A 23,412-nucleotide genomic window follows, 5' to 3' on the forward strand; every position below is an offset into this window, starting at 1 on the left:
CAAAGACTGTGCAATACAAAACACAACACAGAAAACTAAAGACTGTGCAGCACAAAACCCCATCAAAGACTGAAGATTCAAGAAACGATTAAGGTCCGTTATTATGAAAAATATGTATAAATATTGTTTGTCCGGTAAAAAAAAAAGCAGTATTAACAATGTCTAAACCTATCCAGTAATCTTTAAAGTTTCCATAATTGTTTTATGTTGGTTTTTAATGGATTTTCTTTCTTTGTTTTTCAAATATTTGTGATTGCAATTTCCGGTTATTCATTTTTGAAATGATATAAAATTGTGGTGTGTTATGCCAATATATACAGTTAAGACTGCTGTCAGTTGTTAAAGAACGTACTAGGTTCGCTTGTAGATGTATTTGTGTAGCGGACGTTTACGTTCATTCGCATCTATAATAACGACCAATGGCATGTTTTCTGGGTATGGGTCTGCATCATGGGGGTTCCAGAACCCAATGTCCATGATACCAAGGTGTCATCTTGGCATAATTAGGGGTCTCAAAGATGGGTGGGGTCAATTTTTTTTTTACATTTCTTAAATTTCCTACTTTATGTAGAGTAGATGGATTGAGGTCCCTCAATTCTTAATTCTTTCATTTGTTAAGCCAATTTGCTCTTTTCTTTATGATTTTCCTGTTATTATCCATTCCATATATTTAAAGACCACATTGTTCTCTACTCGTTTTCTTTCTGTTTTTCTCTTGTCTTTATATTTTTGCCCTTTATTCTGTACTTTTTATCCTTATTCTCTTTACTGTAACCCCTCTCCAGACCCCCATGACTGGATTGTACTTAGATGCTTTTACTTCGGATACCAGATTATCTAAACTAATTGGTAAAGTGTGTATATCAATAAATGTAATGCAACTGATTGAATATTGGAGCTTTTATATCATTACATAACACTTATGTAGTTTATATATATTACAAGGATCAATGAATATTTTTTGATAAACTTTAGTGACCGGAAATGAACATGCGTGGGCCTAATTTCAAAAGTGGTCGCTAATTAAGAAATTTGACCACAATTCAATTGTATATCGTTTTTAACTAAATCGAAGTCATTATCTGTGAATGTCAAAGTTCCAAAGGATAATAAAGTTCTATAACAAGTTTTTCACGGCAGTAATCCAACAATGTATCAATTAAACAGGTAACACAATTAAAGATGACCATTTCCGCTGTTGAAAGGTTTGTAGAATAAAATATCCATTGTATGATAAAATAGTACCAGTACGTCTACACTAGCTAATGCAAAATATTAGAAAGGGAAAATTAGGTGATAGGTTCATAGAACTTGTAGATTTGTCGATATAGTATATATAAATAAGAAAATGTGGGGTATTTCTGATTCATTTGCCTATCGGAGACAAAAGAGGGACGAAAGATACCAGAGGGACATCCGAAGGCTATCCACTAGAGACTGAAAGATGAAAATGTCCGTCTAACGGCCTTCAACAATCAGCAAAACTAAAACTGTATTTATTAATAATGAATATTTTTTTCTTATATTCCTTATCCATTCTTTGAATTAAGCTGGAGTTTTGTCGTAAGAAGAAATAATTTGACCTATCTCTTGCGTCCTTATTCAGGGGTTTATCTGGGTGTCTTGAATCTGTCTTGTGACGCGTATAACAATGATATATAGGGGAAAACTATAAATATGCAAGATGTCAGTTATAGTGTGTCAAGTTCCTTTTTTTTGTTTATGAAAATAAAGCAAGAAACTACATGCTTGCTATTTATAATTCAATTTTCTGTTCTTTCTTTCTTTTAAACTTTACAATACGGCACTCAAGTTGATCTAAGTATCAAATAACGTAGTTTTTAAAGCACACATGTGATAAAAATAGATACCAAGATTAAAATTTAGTATTTGCAAAAGACGCGAGTTTCGTTTACAAAATTGATGCTTGAATCTAAAAAGGTTATAAAAACCAAATAAAAAACGAAGTTGAACAGCATTAAGGACCCAAAATTCCTAAAAGTTTTGCCAAATACAGCTAACATGGATAAAGTAATCTGTTCCTGAGGTAGAAACCTTAGCGAAATAATGTAAACGTTATAACGCAAATGTTTTGGTTTACCGCAAAGGTTTTGGTTATATCGCAAATTATGTTTTGGTTATAACGCAAAAGGTTTGCGTTATTTCACAAAGGTTTGCTATTATACATCGCAAACATAGGAAGTAATATAAAAAAAAAAAGAAATTGCGTGACGCTAATACGCTTCTGTACAATCAATCGAATGTCGTATCGATCACTATTTTTGTATACTCCTTGTAATTGGTAAATTTTTTGTTTACAGAATTAATTTTGCTATCGGAAGTATGAAATATTTGAGAACTTTTTAAAACAATACAATATTTTAAAATTTATACACAATACATATGGCGGTACTGAATAATAAACCTGACAGCAAAGATGCACAGAGAATGAAGAACAAAAACCATTACCTTTAAAATACATCCTGTTGAAAAGATGAGAAGTTCCGTCTTCAGATGAATCCTCTTTCCTCGGCTGTTTCGGCGCTGTCCATTACGACCACCAGAGGTGTGCCAACAAAGATGATCATACCCCAGCCCGCAACCACAAAAAGTCATGGAAGCCTATCCCTGCCTCTATTTGTTACTGCTTTCACTACTCAGACTTTTTTCACCACAACCACATTGATGATGTCTCTGCCTCTCTGTACATGTTACCAATCGCTTATTGTTTCCCCCTCCAACAATACCAAGTGCTCTTAATGCCCTCCACATAGACTGCCAAACAACATTCTGCTCCAAACTTCAACTGAAAATAACTAAACCCTCCGTCTATTGTTTTGACATTCTGCAGTAGTTATAAAAAAAAAAGAAGATGTTGTAAAATTGCCAATGAGACAACTCTCTACAAAAGACCAAATGACAAAGAAATTAACAACTATAGATTTCCGTACGTCCTTCAAGAATTGACAAAGTCAAAACGAGAAAACTAACTGCCTAATTTATGTATCAAAAAATGAACGAAATACAAATATGTAACACATTTAAACATACGACAACCACTGAATTAAAGGATTCTGACTTGGGACAGGAACATACATACACCAAACATGTTAGCAGGATCTCAACACTCCCCTAACATGGGACAGTCGTGTAACCGTATATGAACAATAAAAGAACAAACTATAAAAATCAGTTGAAAAAGGCTTAGCTCATCAAATGGATAAACATTCAAATACTAGAAGTACAAGTTGAGCCGTGTACTTGTACATCCCAACAACTACTTGGGTAGTGTTGGTAGTATAATAAAAAATAAAACACCGCAAAACAATATTTTTATATGACAATTGACACTGCAATAGAAATAATCAGTAAAAAGAAACATAACTCTGTTCATTTAAGATGACACTACCAACTACAGGCTCTAGGAAGCCTGCTTTCTTACAAGGTCAATCAATTTACCTATATAATGCTACAATGCTTTTTAAAGTGGCTATTCATTTATAATATATTAATGTAAAATAATAATTGTTTGTAATATAAGTTAAGAGGCAGAACACTAAAAATTAGTAAAGGGTCATTTGCCTAATTAGTTATCAAAGGTACCAGGATTATAATTTAGTACGCCAGACGCGCGTTTCGTCTACATAAGACTCATCAGTGACGCTCATATCAAAATAGTGTATGTGTATTTCATGATTATGCCCATAACAGGAATAATAAAGTTACTGTGACCCAATACGCGGCCGGTAGATCTCTGATGGCGCTATTATAGTATTTTTTTTAATTTTTATTTTTGTATTCAACGTTTGCAAGGAATTTGACTTTTAGTTTATCAAATAGAGTTAGCTTTCTTTACTCAATCTTTATCGTATTTCATATCTGAGAAAAAAAATTAAACAGGCCTAGTTACAACAGGCGAAACAACTAATGATGGCATCCTTGTTATTCCCCAAAAGACTTTGTCATTCAGAACCATTGATTAAATGGCTTCCTTGTAGGCAGCATCCTTCGTATGTAATAAGTAAAATAGTTACAAGAAGATGTGGTATGAGTGCCAATGAGACAACTCTCCATCCAAGTCAAAATTTATAAATGTAAACTAGTATAGGATAAATTACGGTCTTTAACACGGAGCCTTGGCTAAAACCGAACAGCAAGCGATAAACAGGATAAAGGGGCACTAAAACTAGTATAAAACCATTCAAATAGGAAAACCAACAGTCTAATTTATATTAAAAAAAGGAAACGAGAAACACTTATGAACTACATCAACAAACGAAAACATCAGATTAAAGAAAGGTGTAAACAATTGCATCGGGTTTAAATGTTCACAACGTAGAAAGACACACCATAACATATCAATTAGTTTTTTTTAGTTTAAACATATTTATTTATAGTGATTTGGGAAACAAGTTTTGCAACTTATATTAATCCCTTTCCACTTTGCAGGTGCAAGTGCTGCCTTGTAGCGGCATTAGCCTACTCTTTTTCGATAAACAAGGGTGTATTTAACGTGCTAGAGATATGGCTCTCTCTTAACACGGGTCAGCCATTTATCGTCTCCGTCCGACGGACTATCATCGTAACTCGCAAATGGTGTTAACCCTTTCGGTGCCAAAGCGACATATATGTCGTTTGGGGGTTGACTGCCGAAGCGACAAATATGTCGTTTGGGGGTTGACTGCCGATGCGACATATATGTCGTTTAATTGGTTTTAATAAAAACAATCATATTTTATTTCTTTTTGTCTTTCATGCTTTTGATATTCTTATATAATATATACATTGTTGTTTTGAATTCATTATGACGTAATACGTTAAGTATATATGACGTCATATATGTCAAAAGATCGTCTGTACTTTTCCCGACATAGCTATGGAAGACAGTGACGGTGACATAACAGACATAGTAACTTCGAGTGACGAATATTCTGACGATGCTGATGTTGAAATGCCAGACAATGCTGCAAGACAGCCTAACCCTTAGTTTTCTGTGGTAGACAAAGAAACGTTTGATATTGACGTTAATCGTGATTTCGAGGAACGGATTGGGCCGTGTGGATTTGAAGCCAATTTTTCACCGGTGGATTACTTTGATAAATTTTTGAAAACAGAAGATGATGACTTGATTGATCGAACTTAATTATAGGTAAATCACCGTAAATGTCAACTCAAATATAGAAATATACACAAGCCATTACGCGGTCATGTTTCCATGTTAAATATAAACATGAATTTATTGATGGAACTGAGACGAATTTTGTCCTAATCATATTTTCCATTGCATACTAACTGCCATTGATTTAACACTGCTACCTCTTGTTTCGAGAAAGATAAGAGTAAAAAAAATCAATGTAATCAAAATTGTACAATCTGGTTATGTCGTTCATTATGAAATTCTAAAATCTTAAATATTATTTTTTAATGTATTTTTTTTAATTGAGACAAGACTTGTTGTAAATAGATTTTACGGATTTTCAGACTATCTCAAAACATAGTTGTGGATGAGAGAACAGGGGCGGATCCAGCTATTTTAAAAAGGGGGGGGTCCTAACCCAGGACAAAAGGGGGGGGGGTGTTCCAATTACATGTCCCCATTCAAATGCATTGATCATCCAAAAAAAGGGGGTTCCAAACCCCGGAACCCCCCCCCCCCCCTCTGGGTCTACGTCTGGAGAATAGTTGGTTTCAAAGGGCGTCATGTTTTGAAACAATACATTTCAAACAAGAAGGCCATAGATGGGGAGCAAAGTTGTTCGTCTTAGCTGAATCCAGAACAGGTTATACCCATCAGATAAATGTGTACAAAGGGAAACGAAATACAGAACGCCATCACAATGGATAAGGGTAAGTGAAAAAAAGGGGGTGGCAACTCTTGATTTTCCGGTTTAGCGAAAATGTCAAAATAATATCGTCGAGATAATTTTTTATGAAAATACCTTATCGGAAAAGAACACGAAAAATATTACTCTAATTGACTCAAATTAACATGATTGTTTCTGTAAATCGATGGCGACTGTATTGCGAATGAGTATGACAATCCATGAAAGTAGACCAAAATTTCCACGCATCTCCAGGTTTATACAGGGTATATTAATGACGCTGTTAATTAGGAAATCGCTACTCCTTATAATCAAGTGAGGCCGAATATAAGACACGCATATTTAACCTTTTGACTTGATAAAAAGTTCTATTTCTTACCTATTTCTATCTAATCGTTTCATTTTGTTATTGTCTGTTTTCCTTTTATTTTTTTCGTCCTGGTTATACAAGCAATATTTGTGCCTGGACAAACACTCAATCAATCAATCAATTTGTTTATAGATATAAATCGGAAATAGATTTAGTACGTCCTCATTTTGGCAAAAACCATTATGTAACTATGGATATATAATTAGTTTTCATCACCTAAACTGATGAACGACCTAAGGAACCGGGGAACGTATGCAACAGGAAGGGCTTATACCTGCAAGTTTAAAAACAGCGCGCGGCTCCCCAAAGGAAGTCTTGGTGTTAAATCACAGAGAGATCTTTTGGCTATTTTATACGTAGATCGGAGAAATGTGACTTTCCTGACAACAAGTGAAAATGCACGATAAGTTTCTTGTTTTTCAACCCAGCTTTGTCCGATAGGCCAATCCCTAATGACAATACTTGACTTTTAAAATAAAAAAATTATTAAAATACAACGTTGTCAAAATAATACTTACATTGTGGAATATATGAAATACTTTCTTACGCAATGTCAAAATAAACTATACAATAAAATACAAGCTTGAAGTAACAGTCATGGCTAATAAAATTATAATATCACCAATTTAACATACAAAAAACAAGTCTTACTTAATATGCTTTTCAGAACTGTTCGAAAAGTTAATAGTAAAGGTAGAGTTGTGTCTGCTCCAAGTGTTGTCCACAAATACAACCAGACCATGGGCGGTGTCGATCTTGGGGATCAGCTTTTTCTTAAATTTGAGCCACAATTAAAAGGTGTGAAACTCTGGAGGAAAATTCTCTTCAACCTTCTTACTACAGCTACAGGGTATGTCTCATCTTAAACATTTGCAACCTTTTTCAGTTGTCAATTCAAAGCCTTACTAAAAGACTATGTGCTTATGTTCAGTTGCAAATATTTCATGCATTGCCTAGAACAAGGATAAGTTGATATAAGTACCACGTATGATTTTTTTTCACTCGCTTCCGTTATCATTTCTTATCTAATTACAAGTATATAGCTTACTGTTCGGTGTGAGCTAATGCTCCGTGTTGAAGGCCGTACTTTGCCCTATAATTGTTTACTTTTTTATACACTGTGACTTGGATGGAGAGTTGTCTCTTTGGCACTTATTCCACATCTTCTTATTTATATATATGTATATAATATATTTGCACAAATAAATTTGCACTTAATATTTTTTCAATAAATGCATATATATGCTACAGAAACTGTTTTCTTGTCCAGAGGAAATTAGACCATGTGAAATTTCAAAACGCAGTAGTTCGGTGATTGGTCGGGGATTTTTGAGGAGGCAACATAAGGAGGGGGGAAGACCAGACAACATTCCTATTGCAAATGCAATAAGGATGCATTTTCGTGATGTTATTCCTGATGGCAAGAGGCGAAAATGGGCGAAAATGTGTTGTGTGTTCAGGTTGTAACAAGTACAGGAAATCCCGTATATCAACATGGTGTTCTGTATGTAGCGTGGGTCTTTGTGTTGGTCGATGTTTCAGAGAGTTTCATTCATATGGACAGGAAGAGTAAACAGTTGAATTTGAAATATTATTCATGTAAAATACAGTGCAATAATAAAGGATCTTTTAAAAAGAGTTCATGTTGTATTAAACAAATGAGTTAAAAAAAGTCAAGAATTTTTTTTTTCGCTGAAAATTCTTTTGTGTTCTCTCAAAGTTAAAAGACAAACAAAAAAGATTTATGATTATTTTCAAACCGTAGAAATATTTTAAAACATTTCTGTGTTTGTTGGTCCTCATTTCATGAAATTCTGTCAAAGAACGACTTCGTTTTGATCTTTTGAAAACACGAGTTTTTGTATATACTTTTGACGTTTTCACAACGACGGCGGCGATATTTTATTTTTATTTGGCTGTAGAACGTCACTCGGTGAAATCTTTATGGTGACGTTTCTAACGTCGGGAATTTGAATTCGGCACCGAAAGGGTTTTAAGGTAACACGATACCGAATGACGTTACGCCACGAGTTATCGTTCCTGACGTTATCGAATAACGTTCACACATGTATACAAGCCAATGCAGCAGGTTCTGCAATTACAAAGTGATCTTAAACAATTAAAAAAAAAAATGGCAACTATGTGATATTTGTAACGGAAACTTTTTCTAGATGCATAGTGCCAAGAGTTTTGATGCAATACGTAACAGCTAACTTATTTGACATAGATTGCTCTATCGTTTTCCTGCAATTCTTCTGCTCATTGTTAACCTTTAAAAATGTATTACTTTACTTTTAAATATTCTGTTTCTTGAATATTTAAGCATCTGCACGATTTAACTATATATGTTCTTATGCACAAAAGACTGAGTTTTGTCACTTTATTTTATTCTTGGTTTATTTTTGCAATAAATACTTATTCATGATGCACGCTGTATCCCCATGAAATTTTCTTTTGAACGTAGAATTCTTATCTATAAAAACTTAGGATGATGTGTAAAAAACAGAAATTGTACAACTATTTATTCGTGTTTAAATGGTCGTCAAAAACATCGCTCGGGCAAAATGGAAAAAGGATATCACCTAATAAAATTAGGCGAAAAAGAAAAATACATTGTACAATCAGACTTTGATACTATATATACAGAAAATAGTTTGTTTGTATGAAATGTAAAAAAAGTGGTTAAATTTGTTATTTTGCCGAAACACTTTCCCTGTGTTCCAAGTATAAACAGTCTCTGAAATTCATTGGTTTGTGAATCCGATATCGTTTCTGAAACATTTATAAGATAAAGTGCTAGCTTTGTAATCCTATAGACCAATTCTACACGGGATAGACAGCAAATTCGGAATGAGGCCCGAGAAAGTTAACGTAGACTGAGAAATACATGAGAACTTGATTCGGCAAAAATGAAATTAAAATCAATTCAGGTCCAGTTAAAGTCTGATTACAGACAGTCTCATGTATCCACTTGCGTATATAAACGCAAGTTGATAGTCAGGACTGGCTGTGGTCAGACTGGTTCCGTTACATTTTTTTCTTTCGAAATTTACATGCAAACGACAGACAGAGTCTTGTTCCGTAGTGAGTACAAATACATTTTATTTTCTGACAATGTACATTATTTGTATATTTTGTTTTTATTCTACGAATTACACCCCAAGGGTGACAATAGAATAGAAATTGAAACTTGGTCTTCTTCCGACCGACAGTAAAATGCTTCTAAATTGAGGCGTCTATTTGGCTGTGCGGGATGTATAAACTTTGCAGCCACATCCGGTCAGAATGGTGATTTTAAATCCGATGCCTGGAATAAAGAGAGTGCTATGCTCTTTGAAAATCAAAAACCTTTGCGACAACTCTTTGAGGGGTCCGTATGAGGCTTGTTGCAAGATAACATTTCTGTCCCTATCCATTATACCCTCATTTTCCAGTGTCATACAAAATTTACTCAACCATAATCCCGGAACGCCTCTATTACATAACCTACCAGATGCTTTTATTGTTATTTTGTTCTCGCCCATACATGTAACATGCATGGTCTATTTGTCACTGGACGTAAAGCAAACTGCAATCAATCCTACAATTTACAACCGTCACTTGAAACTTTAGTTGTTAAAATTCAAATCATTGCCTCTTTTTTTTCTATTTAAAAGAAATCGAAGTTTACGAACATTTACGCACAAAATAAATATCTACGTCACTGCTTGCTCATTATGGAAGTGGGGTAACATGAGACTAGTAAAAGTACAAGTATAGATAAAGCAAACAATTATATGGAACATTTTATTTGTACAACAGTTGATGTTATAATGATATATGCATGGAGATGTGGGATATGCAATTATAAGAAAGCAACATCTGGAGTCAAGGCTCAGTGTTGAAGACCGTACATTGACTTATGGTTTACTTTTTTAAACTGTTATTTGAATGGAGAGTTGTCTCATTGGCACTCACACCACATCTTCCTATATCTACTTAACGACATCAAAACATCAAAGTATTTGCAGTATAACTTAAGTATCACACTAACATTTCAGTCTCTAGTACATATTTGTTTAAGTCTTAAAACTGTTATTCTTCGGTAGAAAATTCAAACCATGATGAAATAAGGTGGTGCGGTAAAATTGCCAATGTATCAACTTTCCACTAAAGACAAAATTACGGAAATGTTAGTTTGCTTACATTTCTGCTACATCTTAGATCTCCAAATAACTATTCCTTTATATGAAATATTTTAGATCTCCAAATAATTATTCCTTTATATGAACTAGATATTAAAAAATGATGTTTTGTCACCAAAATCCTAATAGGCACGTATCATCATATTGTGTCACTTGTGTCCGTTCAACCGTCAATCCCGCTCTTGGTATGTAGGGTGTATACGGCTAATTATTTAGCACTACAGTCTTTTTGCTTCGGGTTTAATTTATGTACATATTTTTTTATAAATTTGTAAATAATTTTCCACAAATGACATTTTGTGAAATGTTGCGTATAGTTTGCAATGTTTGTCCTGCTTGCTGAGCAACCAACGGACAAATTTACACCACACAGAGTACGCTATACTTATGTGTGTAGCAAATTAAGAATATGATAGAGTTCTGAAATATCCATTAAGTTTTATTATTTTTTTTTTAGAATGTATATTTTATCAGGATCATAATTTTCACCCATAATTTTCATAACTAACAGAATGTTCAACCTTTTTTTTGACTGGTGCATCAAATGTGTCTTTTATAAACAACTGTTTTCAAAATTGTATTGTATCGTCCCGAACATGCATGAACTGGTCTTTTATAAGATTCACGTGGTACCAACCAGTTCAAGCAAGTTTCAAGTATGTATTAAAAAAGAAGATGTGGTACTAGTATAACTGCCAATGAGACATTACTCCACAAGAGACCTAAATGACACAGAAATTAACAACTATAGGTCATCGTACGGCCTTAAATAATGAGAAAAGCCTATACCGCATTGTCAGCTATAAAAGGCCCCAAAATGACAATGTAAAAAAGTTCAAACGAGAAAACTAACGGCCTTATTTATATAAAACAATGAACGAAAAACAAATATGTAACACATACACTAGGTTGGTCCCCTCCGTAAAACATTCAGTATGCCTTCGGAATATACAAATATTAACCAAGAATTTCAATAACGGCCGGGAAACAGACTACACATAAACAATCCACAACCACTAAATTACAATATGCACGTTTGGTTTGAAAATCAGACATAATTAATGTTAATTCATTTGAGTGAAATTTCTATGAGCGGGACGAAATATTTCATATTGCATTACTAGGAAATTTACGACACCCGACAGGGGAAATGAAAATAAAGTAAACACCATTCAGATTCCGACACATATTTTGTTTTCCATTTCTCTTAGTAAGAATAACGTTACATTCTGTATTCAATAACGTCACACGTTTTTCGGCCAAATTCTAAGGGTATCAATCAACTTTGAAGCCATTTATCTCAAAAACAAGGATGGTGACATATGATTTTCTATGCATGTATGAATTCAGTTTTTAATTCTGAATATTATGTTAGTTTTTTGTTGTTCTCCGTATATAAGAACATTGCCATCCATCGGAAAATCTAAAAGGGTTAGCCGAAAAACAGCCATTTCCCCTATATACCTAAGTAAATATGTCGCCCAAATCGACGTTTTCTAATGAAAATACCAAGAAAACAAAAATGGTGACCCCCATTTTTTATTACATATTTCGATGTAACTCGGTGCAAAGAACGCGTATGCCAAAAAGTTTGGAAATCGGGAGATATGTCATTCGGTATCGTGTTACCTTAAGGGAGAGCCGACTGGCATATACATACTAAATAAATATTTGTTTCTCTTTGCTTAACGTCCAAATGCAATTATTTCGTGTAAATCAAGACAAGAATGCAGGGCGGTTTTTAACAATAAAATTAATATAAAATAGTATTTAAAAGCTTTTCAAGAATGCCGGGCGGTATTTAAAAAAATAAAATTAATATAATATATAAGATTTTCAAAGTTGATACACTGGGGAATGAGCAACATCATGTTCTAAGTGGCAGATGTTGTGCTTCGAAAAGGTGACCTATATATATATAATAAAAACTATAAAACAAATTCCCATACGTTTCGGCCATTACGGTCTTCTTCATTGGAATAAATTACAACATTGAAACAACAATTACATCACTTGGATACATTACGTTATAATAACTTTTATGACGTTCATTTGCCGCGTTTTTCGCTTTTTCAATAATATGAGGCAGGCATTACCTGTAAATGGGGACGAAGTCCGTATAAATTATTTTTTTGTAACTTAAATATTTGTTAAAACAAAGAAACGGAAATACCGTAACGTTTACGATTTTGGTTCTGTTGTTAGGGATTTTAGTTGTGACGTTATTTAACTATGACGTCATAAATGCAATGTAAACAAAGAAACGCTATCATCAGGTAACGTTTTTTCATATCAAGAAATTATTAAAAATGAAATTGGTATTGCATTCCTTCCTATTTATACTAGACTGATAAATATATGTTTTACTCAAAGATTCATACATCACGAGACCGGAAAAAGGGAGAACATTGTAGATTTCTGCGCAGGTCCGGGATTTCAAAACATGACATAAAAAAAATTGAACGATTTTGAGTTCATTAGTACAATGAAAAAATCGGGGAATTTTCCCGCATTATCTTTTTATTGAATTTTCTACTGTTATTGGGGACTTCGTCCCCATATAAATATATTTATCATCGTTCATACATTGTGTTGAGTCCTTCAGGTTCTAGAGTTTTTAATTTTTTTATCCAAAAGGCTTCTTTAGTTTTTTGTAAGTTTCTGTCCCAAATACTCTTTCTATGGCGGTAACTTTTAAATTTGTTATTGAATGATTGTTCTGAATGAAATGGTTGGCTACTGGATCTTCTGTTTTCTTTGTTCGTATTTTTGAAAAGTTCAATTGCATTCGTTGATATAGTGTATCACCCGTTTGTCCTACATATATAACTTTTTCACATTTTGTACAATTAATCGCATATATCACGCCTACGGTTTTACAATTTATTTGTCCCTGAATGGTATATTCTTTGCCGGTGTTGTCACAAAATACCTTGGTTTCATTTAAATGTGAGCATAGTGCACATTGTTTACCACATGGTCCACATCCATTAGTTTGCTTATAAAATAATAAATTATGCTTTTTGTGTACTAAGATGTCTTTTATGTTGTTATCACGTTTAAATGCCACGATAGGCGGATCGGGAAATATTTTCTTTAGTCTTTAGGATTGATGGAGAATTTTAAGATTTTTTCTAAGAATGGAATGTACATTTGGAAGCGCATTGGAAAAAGTAATTACTAAAGGTACCCTGTTGTTTTCTTTCTTCTGTTTGTACTTTAATAGATCTTCTCGGTTTAATTTGTCGACTTTCTTCAATTGTATATATATATATAGGCTCCGAAAAAAAACCGATGGAGAATGAACTACGTCATGTCGAAAGGGGATACAAACTACGACTTACAAAAGGCCACCTTCAGAACTCTAACAAATAGGTTGCAAGCTTTGTTTTAATTAACGGTTACAGATCTCTTAAAATAATGATTTTCAAACATGGAATATTTTGATCGCTTTATGTATTTATAAATCAAGTAAAATACAGGTACATGAATAGAACAATAATTTTAGCGTAAAGAAATAGTACTATGTTTGAAAATCATTATTTTAAGAGATTTGAAATAGACATACTATCAAAAGCCGGAAATGTAACGTTGTTATCAAAAATATTTAGTACTTAAATTTTCAAGTACAAATCAAGTACTGTAAAATACTGGTACATAAATATTACAGAAATATGAAGTAATCTGTTGTGAATGCAGGCTGGTTTAATAAAGGTGATATCAGGTAATCTGTAATTGTATGAAGACTCGTTGAATGAAGATAAGATCAAGTAATCTGAACAGTATGAAGTCTGGATTAATTAGCCTTTTTGTTACCCGTTGTGAATTAAATCTAGTTTAAGAAATTCCTCAGGTAATCTGTAACATTTATTTAACAAGTTGCCATACACACAGATTATCTGAGGTAATCTTTATCAAACTAATCTCCATGAACAACAGATTACCTGAGATGCCTTTATTAAACCATTCTTCTTACTTAAGTTGCGTCAAAACTTTATTAAACCAATTTCTATACACAACAGATTACATGAGTTACCTTTATTATAGTAGTCTGCATACACAGATTACCTGAGGTAACCTTTATTTAACTATTCTGTTTTATCAGATTACCTGAGATCACCTTTAGGAAGTACACCACTAATTCATGGTCCAGTTACTTTCTATGTTAAATTCCTCCATTTCAACCAGGCACACCTCTTTCATTTTAAGTTCAAATAAAGTGGCAATCATTGCATGTCAAAGCAACACTTTATGGTGTCTTCTACTGAAAAAATCAGCATACCTTACATTGCGTATAAGAAAGAACTGGTTTCCGGAACTTCGGATGTACCAAAACAGGTACTTCAGATCTGACAAACAGACCAAATGTACCCTCTTTTTAAAAGTTGCTGCAGTTTTTGAAATATTTGAATTTAAATTCCAAAAGTGTTCTACAATGATCACCAGTCATTCAGCTTTCATTTGATGCCAAAAATACCTAAATATCTTACATATTTTGAAAGTTACACTCATGCGTAGGAACTATTTTGCGTTAAATATGTACTACTTTCTGGTATGTGCTTTCTGGCCGGGCCCGAATTAGTGGTGTTACACCTTTATAAAACAAATCTTAATACACTACAGATACCTGAAGACAATATAAAAACAGTTTTCATTCTCAACAGATTACATGAGGAGTTAACTAAACCAGTCTTCATACACTTCACATCTTCATTCAACGAGTCCTCATCGTTATAAAACCAGTTTCCATACACGACAGATTACCTGAGGTCATCTTTGTTAAACCGGTCTGCATACACAGATTACCTGGGGTCACCTTAATTTAACAAGTATGCATATACAGATTACCTGAGGTCACATTTATTAATCCAATCTTTATAGACAGATTGATCATTCGCAATACAGAGATTACCTGACGTCACCTTTATTACACCATTCTTTATACACAACAGACTACCTGAGTTCACCATCATCAAACAAATATAATCAAAGCACCAAAGGGTGCTATAGGCAGTTAATCAAAAACCCAAAGGCAAACTTGGCCACGTTCAGATGAATAGTGTAAATAATTTGTCAAAATATTTATCTCAGGCATTGTTCTCAGCTATTTCTAAAGAACCAAATAATGCTTATACAGTAATGTTTATGTTATGCAATCCTTTCATTTTCAAAAGTTATTTCCAATTTACATTTATAAAGATTCAATGTCTGAGATTATACACATACACTGTCCTATGTTAGGGGAGAGTTTTGTGCCAGTTAAGATGTTTAAGCCGCCACATTCTGTATGTACCTGTCCATAGTGATGACCCACTTATGTGGTGATTGTAGCTGTATAGCATATTTATTTTTCATAATTGTTTTGTCAGTGACATTTTTTTTAAATTTTATTAATTTCTTGTGTATACTTCTGATTTTAGTATGATGTCCAAGTTATTGTAAATGCTCTTTTGTTGCGACGTTGGAAAGTTCCTGGCGGAAAGAACTAGCTAGCCGAAAAGTTCTCCGGAACTTATTAACTACATTGTAGTTACTTTGTTCTTCCTCTGGTTTAAAAGTTCCACCGGAACAAGTGACTAGTTGAAATAGTTTACATTTTTTTTATTATGTTAAGGGGCCAGCAAAAGATATCCTTTGGGTGTAGGAGTTTCTCCCTGCAGTAAAGATCCATTGGTAACCTTCGACTGTTGTCTGCTCTAAGATCTGGTTATTGTCTCTATGACACATTCCCCATTTTCAGGATCACAATGTTCACTCTCGATTTTTTTTAACGTCTCAAATTATAACTGAATTAAAATATCTTGATTACGGTTTAACTGTCTTCCATTACTCATATCATAATTAAAAAACAACAACATTTATTTACTTTCAATAACTGTAATAGTAGGAATTAAAGTTATAAGAAACGAGTGACCGGTGAAAAATTATGTTCTTGCAATTCTTGAACCAATGTATACAAACATCATAAACTTAGTCTTCTGTGCACGAATTTATCATTTTTTTCGTCTAAATTTCGTATAATCGTCAATTTTTTTTTCAATCGGTCAGTGTTGTTGTGAAAATATGGCAGGTAATTAAAGTTCGTGTTTTGAAGCCGAAGTTTAACGATGGTCACCTGTTTGTCAACAATCGACAAAAAATAAACAAAAAAGCATGGAAAGAGAGCACGTGTTTAACATGTGAATTCAGATAATAGTTTTTTTTAAGGACATTCATGCGTATTGTGATCACCGGATTTTTACGAGATGGGTCACACTGAGGTCACTTTGCATACGGAAAATATGTCGGGGGAATTGGTTGCTGGAAGCAAGCAATTAAAATAAAGTAAACTTCTTCTAAATATGAATAAATTAAAGAATTTTCTTCAGAAAATAGTAAATGTACGTAAGTTTTATAATGAAAACTATCCATTGAGTTATAAAAAACATATGCATTAATTTTTTTTGATTTGAGGTTTCTTATGACTTTAAGAAAAACTTGTTTGTAACTTCAACTTGTTGGAAACATATTAACGTTTCTTGAGCCTATTATTTTCATGGTGAAATCGTTTGCTGAAGGAACCGCATAGAATTGATTCAATAACACTTAACGAGTGTTTAAAGATTCAAGATTCAAGATTCAATATTTTATTAAAGTCTCACTACTTGCAATACATAAATATACAGTACATACAGAGTATATACACAATATAAAACAGACAATACACAAATATAAATTACAAGTACCATTCTATTAAGAATTATGAGAGACTATAAAACCGTTTCTATATAAAACTAGTTAAAATACATACGATTATTAAAATCATTTCATTTTAAGAATATAAAAAGGTATTTCTTCTACTTAAAATATCAAAGCAGGTTTTGGCAACCATATCATAACAATTAATGTTTTTAAATAAATAAACAAATTTATCATCATCAGACAAATCATTAAAATCTGCATTATATTTCATAGCTTCGCTATATAAACAAAAGCGCAAATCTGCATATAAAGGACATGATAGTATTACATGTTTTTCGTCTTCTATGTTATCATTACACATAAAACACACTCTTTCGTCTACATTTTTATTTTCATACCGCCCTGTTTCAATTCTCAACGGAGCTACTCCGCATCTAAATTTAGCAAAAGCACTTCTATATCTATAAGATAATGTTTTAGATAAATATAATTCACTACCATAACTGTCTTTAAACAATTTATAAGTCCGCAATTTTTACCAACATCTTGTGTTAATATTCTATTTTGCCAATTTTCTATATACTTATCAAGTAAAAATTCTTCTATCTGCATAATATTTTGTTTCCACAGTACATTATTTAAATCAGTATACAAATCTAAATTACATTCTTTAAACTTAGACATAATCCTAAAACACCAATTTCTTCTCTTATTAAGAGCATTTCTATAACACCATTTAAAAATTCTATAATTTAATCTATCTGTGCACATTATGTTACATCTAGCCCAGTGTCGAAAAACACAAGACTTGGAGGTCTCCAGCCCATATCCCCTTGAATTGCATCGTTTGGGGTATATTTACCCACACCCATAAAAGACCTGATAGCTCTGTTCTGGACAGCATTTATACATGAAAAATCTCTGGTGCCCCAAATGGCTGCACCATAACTTATTACTGGCCAGACCAGGCTATCAAATAATTTAGTAAATGTACTGTACTGGAAACCTCCATGGGCCTTACTCTTTACAATGATCAAACTTAATGCCCTGTTCGCTGATTTGGCTACAGCTTTAGCCATTACATCATAATTTAAAAATTCAGTTAATAGTAAACCCAGATATTGATAGCTTTGTACAATACATATCTGCTTATCATTAAATAAAAACACTGTTGTTGTCTGCTGTACAGAAGGATTTCTAAAGTGTACAATTTTAGTTTTCTCGTGATTAACATTTAATAACTTATGTTTACACCATATATTTAAAACATCTAAGAGTAATTGCAAATCGCTTTCATTCTCTGCAATCAGTACAATGTCGTCTGCATATAACAAAATGCCAACTTTTTCACCATCAATATCAATACCAATATCTAATGCTTTAATATTTGTAACTAAGCTGTTTATAAAAATATTGAATAAAATTGGCGACAAAACACAGCCTTGTTTTAGGCCTGAATTTACACTAAACCATTCAGTCATATGCCCATTTAATTTAATAGCACATTCAACTTGAGAATAAATAGCTTTAATAACACACAAAAAATGTTTACTTATACCAAGATCATTAAGATCATTAAACAATAAATTTCTATTAACTGTGTCATATGCCTTTTTAAAATCTACAAACACTGTAAACGTAGATAATTTTTGTAATTTTCTGGTTTCAATAATCGATGTTAGCGTACTCAAATGGTCAATAGTACTTCTACCTCCCCGAAATCCGTTTTGCTCATCGTGTAAAATATTTTTAGTTTCTAACCAAGATACTATTCTATTATTTAAAATGCTACAAAATAATTTATAGCTACATGGTGACAATGTAATGCCCCGATATGAAAAAGGATCCCTAGTGTCTGTTGTAGAACACTTAGGTATAGGTGTTATTATCCCTTTACTCCACATGGAGGGGATTTTACCAAATTTAAAACATTTATTAAATAAATTATGTAAAACATTTATAAGTAAATCATTTCTATATAATTCTATAGGTATCAAATCAATACCTGGCGCTTTGCCATTTTTTGCTTTAATCAATACATTTAAAACTTCGTCAATAGTAATTTCACAATCTAAAAAATCATCTGAATTATTATTTGTTATACTTTCATTAGGCAAGTTATCATTATCTTTACAATTCAGTAAATTATCAAAAGAAATTTTCCATTTATTCAAAACTACATCAGTATCAGTACAAATTGAACCGTCATCGTGTAACACTTCCATCGGAATGTTCTTCTGTCTTTCATTCCCAACACCAATTCTTCCTATTTTCTTCCAGAACTCCCGGGGGTTACCATTTTGGACGGCACAAAGTTCTTCTTGACTACGATACCAGTATTGTCTTTTCGCTTGTTGGCAGTTTTTGTCAAAAGTTTTACGTTTCTTCACAAATACATGACGTGCACTTTTCCTTTCGGTACAATTAGGATTTTTACGCCAAATACGTTCAGCTGCACACACTTCATTCCATAGTACTGTAAGGTTGTCATTCCACCAAGGCTTCTTCATCTTCCTTCTCTTATTACTGATACCATCCGCGCAATACACCTTCCGCTTTTCTAGTTTGGAGTTCATTTCATCTTGAATAACATTAACAAGCTCGTCGTATTTATTGTCTATTTCTAATTGATTGTTTTCTGAATGTTCAAGATCAAGTATGAGTTGGTTTAACTTAGATACTACTTCAACATCTGTTAACCAATCATTTGGCACATTTCGTGTATCAAATTTCACATGTTCAATTGTTTCGTTATCGGTCGACTGAGCATGACGAACCATAAATTGATCATCATAAACTAAAGTATTAAATGTCCAGCATATCAATGAGTGATCAGGAATATGTTTTGGGTCGTACGCTCCTGTGGTAAAAGTACTATTAACAAGAGTTTGAGCTCTAATAACTTCGAAATCTACAAATTTATTCAAATATTCATATGGCACTATGCAGTAATCAACGACAGATGTTCCTCTAGTAGATATAAATGTATAATCATTGCTTAAAAAGTTCCTTCCGTTTAAAATACAGCAATTCACATTACTCAAAAACTCACAGAAAATGTCTCCATAACTGTTGTTTGTGAAATCAACAACATTGCGCTCGGGTAAAATATCTATCCCTTCTATAAAATCAGGCATATCGGATACTCGACTGTTCCAATCTCCAAACAAATAAAATGGGCTTCCATTCGGGATTGTATATATATCGGAAGAAAGCGAGTCTAAAAATTCATAAATATTCACCGATCGTGCGGAGTTTTCTGGAGGCAAATATATTACACATGTATAAAAGGACGAGTCCGGGTTGTTTTTTTCGGAGAAACGTATCCATAAAATCCCATCAACAGAATCGCTCAATCGTTTATTAAATGTGAAAAATTATAAAAAAAAACATTTAAAAAAGTCGTATTTTTTCTTTACCAGAAATCGAAAAGTCCTTGCAAATCAACAACAATTACGGTGTGATACGCGTCACAGATTCGAACTTAATATTTTACAAAATATGCGACTTTGAAGTTAAATAATGCCGTCCTTTAGAAAACAGTTGTTAAAGTTTAATCACAATATTTATTGAAGCACATTGAGCTTAATCAAAGCACGTGTAGCATTAAGTTACATTGTTCACAAAAGCGAAACAATCTTATGATGACCTTGACATCGACCAATCAGAAAACTACAATAACAACAACTTAATTTGACAAGCATGAAGGTCATTTGCGAGAAATCGGAATAATATTAACAAGAAAACAAATGAGCATACATTTATGATTACTGAATAAAGATGATTTAAATAATCTCAATCATTTCAGACAAAAAAACGAATAAAATGATTAATAATAAAGTACACATGTATCATCAGAATTCTTCCAATTTAAAAGGTACGTAAATTTCGTCTTCTATGTAATTTGAAATTGCCGCCAACTTATATCAGCTGATTAATAGACTACTGACGTATGTAATACGTATCGATGACCAACAATATTCCTACGACTTTTGCCATATGGGAAATGTAAACGACTCATCTTTATAAATTTTCGGCGATCAAATATATCATACAATTGATCTTTGACATCTCAGCCAACAGCACAGGGGATAATAAACTATAGAAGGATTTCTATAGAGTACTACTTCCTATGTGCAACTTCAAAACTTTTGGGAAAATCGACGACCAGTTAACGTTTTTATGGTAATATTTTTTATATTCCAGAATAAAAAGTATGAAAAAAGTGTCCAATTAGTTATAAATAACATGATAGCCAGCCAGATAATAAAAGTGGCACATATTTCAGCATTCATTGGGTAGAACATAAATCTAGGGTGCTCGCACAAAGCAGCTTAACTGCTTAAAAACGCTTCAGATTACCTGAGGCCACCTTTATCAAGGACGTCTTCATACACAACATATAACCTACACAGATTACACAAATTACCTGAGGTCACCTTAATTAAACAAATCCCAATACACTACAGATAACCTATGGTCGCCTTAATTGAACAACTCTACATTCAAAACATATTTCTGAGGTCACCATTATTAAACATATCTAAATACACTAAAGATTATCTACGGACTTTATTTAACCAGTTTTCATTTACAACAGATAACATCAGGGTTTATTAAACCAGTCATCATATACTTCAGATTATCTGATTTCCCCTTCTTCAACCAGTTTTCATACACTACAGATTACCTGAGGTCCCCTTAATTAAACCAGTCTCCATACACAACAGATTACCTAAGGTTACATTTAGTAAACAAATCTCTATACACTACAGATTACCTGATGTCAGCTTTATAAAGCCAGTCTTCATACAGAAAAGTTTACCTGAGGTCATCTTTATTAAACCTGTCTGCATACACAGATTTCCAGAGGCTGAGGTCACCTTTATTATCAAACAAATCTCAATACACTACAGATGACATAAGGGCACCTATAATAAACCAATCTACATTCACAACAGACTAACTGAGGTCAGCATTTTTAAGCAAATATCAAAACACTACAGATTACCTGCTGTCACCTTTATTAAACCAGTCTGCATACACTGTAGTATATAAAGACTGGTTGAATGAAGGTGAAATCAGGTAATCTGTAGTGTATGAAGACTGGCTGCATACACAGATTACCTCAGGTCACCCTTATTAAACGAGTTTTCATAGACAGATTACCTGAGGTCCCCTTTATAAACAAATCTGAATACACTGTAGTATATAAAGACTGGTTGAATGAAGGTGAAATCAGGTAATCTGTAGTGTATGAAGACTGGCTTAATAAAACCCTTATGTAATCTGTTGTAAGATATTACAGCATAATTATATACTCTAGCATTGTATCTTTTATTACAGGGGAACCTGAGGCTGAGGTCACTCCTCTCTAAAAAAAAACATATATAACCCATACATACAACGTCCATGAAGTGCTGCATTTTAAAGTGATTTTTTTTATTTCAGATTCATATACCCTAGCATTGTATTTAATATTTATTCATTATATTAAAGTGGTATATATGAAAGAACCCCATAAATATTACCAATTAAGCTCAAGTTATCTTAACAAATATATGACATAACCATTTAAAATAAAGAAATTAGTTTATTACAGCATAAGTATATACCCTAGCATTGTATCTCTTATTATGTTCCTGATGAAGATAAATCCAGAAAAGCGCTTCGGATGCAAGAAATTATTAAACGTGTTGTTTTCAATTTCAATTTCACTGGGTCGATACCTCTGCTGGTGGACTATCAGTCCCCGAGGGTATAATCAGCGTAGTAGTCAGTGCTCCGATACTGACATGATTTAACAAACTTTACTTAAATTGTCCGTTTATAAATTTTGAAATTATTATTAAAACTAAGGTTTTAACTCCCTGAGGCAAAATTGTGTTTAGATGAATTTGGCTATTTATTTTAGATATTTTTGACATACAGCTCTTTAACGGTTCGGTACTTATATATCTACGGACTTCAAATGTTTGGCTTTGAGCGTTCCTGATGAAGGTAAATCTAGAAAAGCGCTTCGGACGCAAGAAATTATTTCAATTTGTTATTCTTTCATTACAAGGGGTGCCTTAGTTAACCTCAAAAATAAAACTCGAATATAACCCATTTAACTCAAAATTAACTCCGTTCACCTTAAAAATACATTTCACAAATAATACAACGTCTATGAAGTCGTAATGAAGCAAGCAATTAATGTATAACAGAATAATTATAAACCCTAGCATTGTATCTATAACTATTTTTTTACATTGATACCTGAGGTAACCCCCCCCTAAAAAAACACTTAAGAAATATAACCAATCTAACTCAAGTTTAACAAAATCTTAACTAATATATGACATAAGCGCTTTGA

General features: G+C 32.9%; 1 pseudogene; it reads left to right on the forward strand.

Moving 5' to 3' along the window:
* Positions 1-3,930: 3,930 nt before the first annotated feature.
* Positions 3,931-7,058, forward strand: LOC134683747 (uncharacterized; annotated as a pseudogene).
* The last annotated feature ends 16,354 nt before the right edge of the window (positions 7,059-23,412 follow it).

Source organism: Mytilus trossulus, chromosome 9, assembly GCF_036588685.1.
Source record: "Mytilus trossulus isolate FHL-02 chromosome 9, PNRI_Mtr1.1.1.hap1, whole genome shotgun sequence".
NCBI classification, from domain to species: Eukaryota; Metazoa; Mollusca; class Bivalvia; order Mytilida; family Mytilidae; genus Mytilus; species Mytilus trossulus.